Here is an 8,501-nt window from a genome sequence, read left to right as displayed (position 1 = left end):
CAATTTCTCCACAACCTCACCAACACTTGTTCTGTTGTTTTGAATAGTAGCCATCCTAATGGGTATGACTTATATCTCACTGCAGTTTGGATTTGCCTTTAAGTAAAGATTAGTGATGCTGGGCATCTTTTCCTGTGCTTATCAGCTAGCCATTTGTATATCAAAGTACTTCAACTAAAGTACTATGCCCATTTTTTAACTGGTTGTTTTTTCTTGTTGTTGTTGAGTTGCAGCAAAGTGTTTTACATGCATTTATTTCTTTCTTCCCACATGTCACTCCCTAGAAGGAGGGACATTCTCCAGGGCACCTCAGGCACCCTCAGATGATAAGTGAAGTCTGCAATAGTAGCTAGAGACAAGAAGTACACAAAAAGGAAGGAGGGAGGGGAAGGCCAGTCAGAGAGATAAAACAAACAGGCTCTAGTTCTCTCAGTCCAGTTCATATTAAATTAGCTACAAATTATCAGTGCCTCAAATCCAAAGACAAACTGATTTCATATAAATTTCATCCTTGAGCTTCACAGGGGGAATGGGTCTTTTGCACACTCTAGAGACAGCCTTCCAGCCTCCCCAACAATGGAACAGTGGCAACAAAGACCAGAAGAAATAAGAAAAAGTCTGAGAGGCTTGGGAAGATGTTAGATCCTGTGCAAAGAGCTTTTTGGAAGGAGAAACAGAGACAGTGCTTGCTCTCCCACCACATTCTTCAGAGGTGGAGTCTTAGAACCACAGTGTAATAAGGAAGTTGATGGCAACAGAACAAATGAGGCCATGATAAAAAGTTGTGCAGAAGTGCTCGCTTCGGCAGCACATATACTAAAATTGCAACGATACAGAGATTAGCATGGCCCCTGAGCAAGGATGACATGCAAATTCGTGAAGTGTTCCATATTTTTAAACAAACAAGTTAAGGGTAAGATTCTTGCCTAGAGAATTAATGTGCGTATTGAGCACATCAAGCACTCTAAGAGCCAAGATAGCTTCCTGAAATGTGTGAAGGAAAATGATCAGAAAAAGAAAGAAGCCAAAGAGAAAGGTACCTGGGTTTAACTGAAGCGCCAGCCTGCTCCACCCAGAGAAGCACACTTTTTGAGAATGAATGGGAAGGAGCCTGAGCTGCTGGAACCTATTCCCTATGAATTCATGGCATAATAGGTGTCAAAAAAAAAAAAAAAAAAAAAAGACCTCTGGACTGTGAAAAAAAAAAAAAGAAAATGTAACCGGGGATCTTAATTTTAAAAATCACCCACTTTTCCAGCCTGGGCAACATAGTGAAACTCTGTCTTTACACAAAAAATACAAAAATTAGCCAGACGTGGTGGTGTGCCCCTGTAGTCCCAGCTATTTGGGAGGCTGAGATGGGAGCATTGCTTGAAACTGGGAAGTCAAGGTTGCAGTGAGCTGAGATTGCACCACTGCATTCCAACCTGGGTGATAAAGACAGACCCTGTCTCAAGAAAACAAAAAAACAAAATACCCCTCACCCTGCTTTTTTTTTTTGAGACGGAATCTTGCTCTGTTGCCCAGGCTAGAGGGCAGTGGCATGATCTCAGCTCACTGCAACCTCTGCCTCCTGGGCTCAAGCAATTCTCCTGCCTCAGCCTCCCAAGCAGCTGGGACTACAGGCACACCCCTACACACCCAGCTAATTTTTTGTACTTTTAGTAGAGATGGGGTTTCACCATATTGGCCAGGCTGGTCGCAAACTCCTGGCCTCATGATCCACCTGCCTTGGCCTCCCAAAGTGCTGGGATTATAGGCATGAGCTACCGCGCCCAGCCCTTCTTTTTTTTTTTTTTTTTTTTAATTTTAGTTTTTAGTTCTAGGGTGCATGTGCAGGATGTGCAGGTTTGTTACATAGGTAAATGTGTGCCATGGTGGTTTGCTGCACCTATCAACCCATCATCTAGGTATTAAGCCCTGCATGCATTAGCTATTTTTCCTAATACTTTCCCCGCTACCACACTCCCCTGACAGGCCCAGGGTGTGTTGTTCCCCTCTCTGTGTCCATGTGTTCTCATTGTTCAGCTCCCACTTACAAGTGTGAACATGCAGTGTTTGGTTTTCTGTTCCTGTGTTAGTTTGCTGAGGATAATGGCTTCCAGCTTCATCCATGTCCCTGCAAAGGACATGATCTCATTACTTCTTATTAGTATTCCATGGTGTATACATACCACATGTTCTTGATCCGGTCTATCGTTGATGGGCATTTGGGTTGATTCCATGTCTTTGCTATTGAAAGACTCACTTTCTTTTTCTTCCTTCCTTCCCCTCTCATCTCTTTCTTTTTCTCCCCTGTGGACACTCCCTCTGGCTATGCGTGCTAAGGTAATCTAATTATGCTCTTGCTTAAGAAATCCCAGAGGCTAATCTTGAAACCAGGCATGGAGTCCCCTTTCTGGAATCCTGTTTAGGGGGAGTCACGAACAATTAGTCCACCACCATCAGGCCAAAATCAAGATAACACCAGCCAGACCTCAGAACAGGCAATTAGCCCAATTAGCCAAGACAGCCATCAGAACAAGACACACAGATACACAGATACTGCACCCTGCACCGCTCCCGCATGTCTCTCATACCAAGTTTCCCTTTAAAAACCCAATGGTAAGTGTTAAAATTTAAGATGGTCCTTTAGAACGCTAGTTCACCTCTTATGTTTGGCTTTTTTTTTTTAAATGGAGTCTTGCTTTGTTGCCCAGGCTGGAGTGCAGTGGCAATCTCGGCTTACTGCAACCTCTGTCTCCTGGGTTCAAGCAATTCTCCTGCCTCGGCCTCCTGCATAGCTGGGATTACAGGCACCCACCACCATGCCCAGCAAAGTTTTGCATTTTTAGTAGAGATGGAGTTTCACCATGTTGGCCAGGTTGGTCTTGAACTCCTGATCTCAGGTGATACACCACCTCGGCCTCCCAAAGTGCTGGGATTACAGGCGTGAGCCACTGCACCCGGTGGTGCTTGGTGTTTGAATGCAGAGTAGAGCAGACAAACCTGGCTCCAGTTACAGAAAGGCAGTAATCTATGAGGCACTTTGTAAACATACTCGCTCCTCTAACGGTGATTGCAGTCCTGCCCCAGGTTCCTCCCCTTGATGTTAGAATAAGACTATAGCTTAGGAAATGTGCTAAAAATGCAGAGTCATGGGCACCATCCTTGAGACATGGCCCCAGTAAGTCAAGGTGGACCCTGGAGCCTGCATCTTTACCTAGATGCTCACAAGGAAGGTGTTGCTGGTGGCCAGAGCCCACAATCTGAGCCATGCTGGGTACTGTCAGTGACAGAGACTCCCCTGGGCTTTCCCCAGTGTGTGGAACAGTGGTCATAGACTCTGTTCCACCTTTACCTCCTCAAATCCTGGAGAGGATTCCTGAGATTATGAACAGAAAAATTAGAGGGTGAGGACATAAATCCCATGACAACAGGATTCTTTCCTTCCTTAAAGAATTTGCTAAGAGATGCTCTTATTTTTCAGGAACTTGCCCGTGTTTGCCATGTTAAGCGTGCAAGGGAGCAGTCTGGCAGATGTTCAGGGGAGAGATAGAGAGCATTTAAGAGCTGTGGTGAACTGTACATTGCTGAGCAATGAAGATAAAATGGGAATCATAAGCTAAAGTTACAAACAGAATAGGATTTGACTTATACACTTGTCAAGAACACATCCATTTGTAATTGAAATAATAATGACAGTCTTGTCTAGACATGGTGGCTCACGCCTATAATCCCAGCACTTTGAGAAGCAAGGTAGGAGGACTGCTTGAGCTCAGAGTTTGAGAGCAACTTAGGTTAATATAGTAAGACCTCCTCTATCTCTAGAAAAGTAAAAAAAGAAAAGAAAAATTAGCCAGGTATGGTGCATGCCTGTGGTCTTAGGTACTTGGGAGGCTGAGATGGAAGGATCACTTGAGCCCAGGAGGTCGAGGCTGCAGTGAGCCATGATTGTGCCACTGTACTCCAGCCTGGGTGACAAGAGTGATACCCCATCTCAAAATAATAACAATAATAGGCCGGGCATGGTGGCTCACGCCTGTAATCCAAGCACTTTGGAGGCCAAGGCAGGCGGATCACCTGAGGTCGGGAGTTCAAGACCAGCCTGACCAACATGGTGAAACCCCGTCTTAAAAAATAATAATAATAATAACAACAATAATAACGACAGTCTCATGAGCAAGTCTTTGTGCTAATTAGGCTTTATACATTAATTCACTTAAAAATACATTCACATGGCCGGGCATGGTGGCTCATGCCTGTAAACCCAGTACTTCGGGAGGCCAAGGCAGGCAGATTGCCTGAGTTCAGGAGTTCAAGACCAGCCTGGGCAACACGGTGAAACCCTGTCTCTACTAAAATACAAAAAAGTAGCCGTGCGTGGCAGTGTGTGCTCATAATCCCACTACTCGGGAGGCTGAGGCAGAAGAATTGCAAGAACCCAGGAGGTGGAAGTTGCAATGAGCCGAGATCGAGCCACTGCACTCCAGCCTGGGTGACAGAGCAAGACTCTGTCTCAAAAAAAAAAAAAAATATATATATATATATATATATTCACATATAAATGTGCACATAAATTAACAAGTAAAAACTATTAAGAGGCTGCATTTACAGATGGTCACAGATCAGCAGAGCGATACAGCCTGTGGTTTAGCCCATGAGCTCTAGATAGCTTCTGATTCAAGTCCTGGCTCTGTCATTTATCAACTGTGTGACCTTCATGAGGAACACTTCAGGCCTCAGTTTCCTCATCTGTTAAATGAGATGATACATGGCAAGCTCTTAGCACAGTCCTTGGCAGGTAGTAAAACAGCCTCTAAGTGTTTTTAGTGATTATTATTGTCATTAGAGCTGCCAGAGCAGAGCATGGGTCCCTGCCCTGAAGCAGAATGAGCTGGGGCTGAAGCCACTTTGGACTTCACACGGCCACGCAGAGATCCACAGGGATCCAAGGAGCGCAGTCAGGCTGGCCTAGATACCAAGATGGTATCCTGAGATGACAGCAACCTGCCATCTTTTCTTTGTGTCCCTTTGATGAGTGGGACATCACCAGCACTCAGGCTGGATGACTCTCCCTACACAGAAAGCATGTCCTAGAAACTGGGGAGACCTATAAAGTAAGTGTGAGTTTGCTAAGAATCAAATGAGGTAGTAGACGTACCGTGCCTGGCACATGGCAAATAATCATAATTATGCATTATTATAATCTATAATTTTATATAATTTGTTGTAGTGTCTCCAAAACACAACCTCACAAATAATAATTAGCATTAATTGAGTACCTACTCCAAGAGCCATCCATTTGGTCTGGATGCCCAATACCTTTACCTTTTCCTGATGACAGCATCCATTTTCCTTTGGGGAAGTGCCTACCCCCATCCCATTGTTCTGGTGGGACTGCCAATCACAGTCCTCTATTCCAATCCCTGACAGTTTCTTTAAAACTTGATCAGCCAGAGACCACCAGGAATGAGGCTACAGTCTGACGAAATCAGATTTCTTGTCTCCAAGCAGTGAGGTGGGGCACTCCGGAAGATCTCCAGAAGGAGGGCAGCTATCTTGCAAGATGTGGGTTCCTGCCCAAGGATTCTAAAGAAGGTTGAAGGAAAGCAGGAATCAGCTCTGGATTGGATGCTGTTTTGGATGAGGGATTAAGAGGAGCAAGGATTAACTAGGGATTGAGCATTGTCATGAGGCCAGGGCGGCTGAGCAGTTGGTTATCCCCAGTATTAGATGAGAATAGCAAAGCATGCCTCTGCCTTTGTCTTTGGTCCTAGGTAAGAGAGCAGTGGCCACTTGCAGAAGGTCCTTATAGCATTTCACAGCCACTACATGACTTTGGGAGGAACAATGTTTCTTGCAGGCTTTGTAGCTGACTTTAACTTTTCTGTCCTCTTAACCTGCTGTTTCTTTTCCAGGACAAGTTGATTTTCACTTTCAGTCCCAGGTAGAGTTTTACTCTTTTTGCCCCAACTGTGACTTTGAACAAAGACACCTTTCCACAAGACACTTTAGTGCTATTTACCAGAAAATTGTCACAATGAGTGTTCAAACCTCTGATGACTATGATGAGTAACCCCTGAAGTTTACAAAGCCTAATTGCAATTATAGGCAGCAGCCCTGCCCCACGTGCCCTGAGCTGGGACAATCAGACATTGGGAACTGGGGCAGGAGACTCTCAGGTGGGAGGCAAAGGTTGGAGCAGGCTATAAGGAAGAGCCCCAAGAGAGGCTGGGCCACAAACAGTTGTCACTGAAATTCCTGTCACTGCCTGGGCTCTTCAGGGCCTCCCTGAGGATTGTTTATCTCTTCTTTTGATTCTGGAGCGATCCCAATCATTTCCTGGTAATCCTTGTTAAAGTGAGCTAGTCAGTTTCTATTGCTTACAACCCCAGAACCCTAAATAACATATCTGTTTTTGTAGGTCTTGTGTTCAGTGCTGGGATAGAGAAGAATAACGTGCAGGCCCACTGGTGTACTCACTGTGTACCTATGATGTAAGGGAGTGATTACTCCCATGACAAAATGATTTTTCCCTTTCCAAAATAATTCACCCCTGGGTCCTTCCCTTTCTCTCCTGACCCCTCATTCTGTAAACTCTATGAATTCTCACTATATCTCCAGTGCCTGGCCCACAGTGAGCCCTCGACAGATTCACTGAATGAATGAATGAATGAAGGAAGGAATGAATGAAAGTTATCAACATCTCCATTTCTACAGATAAGAAAACTGAGCCTCAAAGAGACTCATAACTAAGCTATGCTATAACTCCCATGCTATTAACAAGTGGTAGAGAAGAAATTCAAAACCAGGCCAGTCTGCATCTTCACTACACCACACATACTTCTCTTATTCATAACCAAGGTCCCAATGAAAGATTTTAATGTCAAAATGTCACCTTCCAATTTGGTGACTCCTCAAAAAGTTAAATGTAGAATTACCATATAACTGGCCAGGCGCGGTATCTCATGCCTGTAATCCTGGCACTTTGGGTGGCCGAGGCAGGTGAATCACGAGATCAGGAGATCTAGACCATCCGGACCAACATGGTGAAACCCGTCTCTACTAAAATACAAAAAACTAGCTGGGCATGGTGGCACGTGGCTGTAGTCCCAGCTACTCAGGAGGTTAAGGCAGAGGAAACATTTGAACCCAGGAAGTGGAGGTTGCAATGAGCCGAGGTTGCACCACTGCACTCCAGCCTGGTGACAGAGCAAGACTCTATCCCAAAAAACAAAAATAAACAAACAAAAAAGAATTGCTATATAACCCAGCAATTCCACTTCTAAGTACCCCCCAAAAGAGTTTAAAGCAGCTACTCAAATAAGTACATGTACACACATGTTCATAGCAGCACTATTTGCAATAGCCTAAAGGTAGAAACAGCCCAAATCTCCATGAATGGATGAATGGATAAATAGTATATAGACACACAATAAAATATTATGCAGTCATAAAAAAGGAGTATTGATACATGATGTGGATGAACCTCAAAAGCACTTCAAGTAAAAGAAGTTACACACAAAAGGTCACATATTTTATGATTCAAGTTAAATATCCAGAATAGGTAGATCCATAGAGACAGAACACAGATCGGTGGCTACCAGGACAGGAGGGAGAGGGAATGGGGAGAAACTGCTTATTAGGTACAGAGCTTCCTTTTGGGGTAATGAAAGTATTTGAACTTTCCAAAGTGGTGGTTGTGCAATACCGTGAAAGTCCTAAATGCCTCCAACTAGTTCACATTAAAATGGCTAATATTTTGGTCAGATGTGGCAGCTCACACCTATAATCCCAGCACTTTGGGAGGCCGAGACAGGTGGATTGATTGAGCCCAGGAGTTTGAGACCAGCCTGGGCAACATAGGGAGACCCTGTATCTACAAAAAAATTACAAACAAAAAAAATAAAAATTTTTAAATGGCCTTATTTTAAAACTAATTAAGAATTTTTTTAAATTTAAAATTTAAAAATTTTACCATCTCTATGTTATATGAATTTCACCTCAATAATACAAAAATCTTAAAGCCACTGAACTGTACATTTAAAACGGTTTAAATGGTACATTTTATGTTATGTATATTTTACATACACACAAAATTCCCACTCCAGGAGCCACCCTGCCACTCAGGAACACCAAATGTTTCCCATGGCATCTCTCCTAGCCCTGGGAAACACAATAAGGACTCAATGAATGCTGATATTTTTAACTCGTTTTTAGGCTGTGCTGGAAAGAAGCCCTCTCCTGGAGGCAGTACGGTCGAATGGCTAGCAGTACAGGCAGCTGAGTTCAAACCCCAGGTCAGCCACTTATCAGCTTGGTGACCTTGGGTGATTTATAAACCTGTCTGTGCAAGTTTTCTTGTCAAGAAAATTGGAAACACAGCGCCTACTTCACAGGTGAAGTGAAATGATAATGTGTGAAAAGCACTTGGAACCATCCCTAAGACAGAGTAAGTGTTCAGTATCAGCTGCTGGGATGAGGGTGATTATATACTACAGTGGGTTCTGCTGCTCCCA

At 43.9% G+C, this 8,501-nt stretch overlaps 1 non-coding gene across 1 annotated transcript; it reads left to right on the top strand.

The window, feature by feature from the left end:
- The first annotated feature begins 792 nt into the window (after nucleotides 1–792).
- LOC135270707 (U6 spliceosomal RNA) lies at nucleotides 793–896 on the top strand. The gene has a single exon (XR_010338836.1). It is a non-coding gene; the product is annotated as a U6 spliceosomal RNA (small nuclear RNA).
- Nucleotides 897–8,501: the final 7,605 nt, after the last annotated feature.

The sequence above is a fragment of the Aotus nancymaae genome, unplaced genomic scaffold (assembly GCF_030222135.1).
Source record: "Aotus nancymaae isolate 86718 unplaced genomic scaffold, 86718_ANA_hifiasm-v0.15.2.pri h1tg000064l_1, whole genome shotgun sequence".
Taxonomy (NCBI): Eukaryota; Metazoa; Chordata; class Mammalia; order Primates; family Aotidae; genus Aotus; species Aotus nancymaae.
This window is presented reverse-complemented; position numbering and strand designations above follow the sequence as displayed.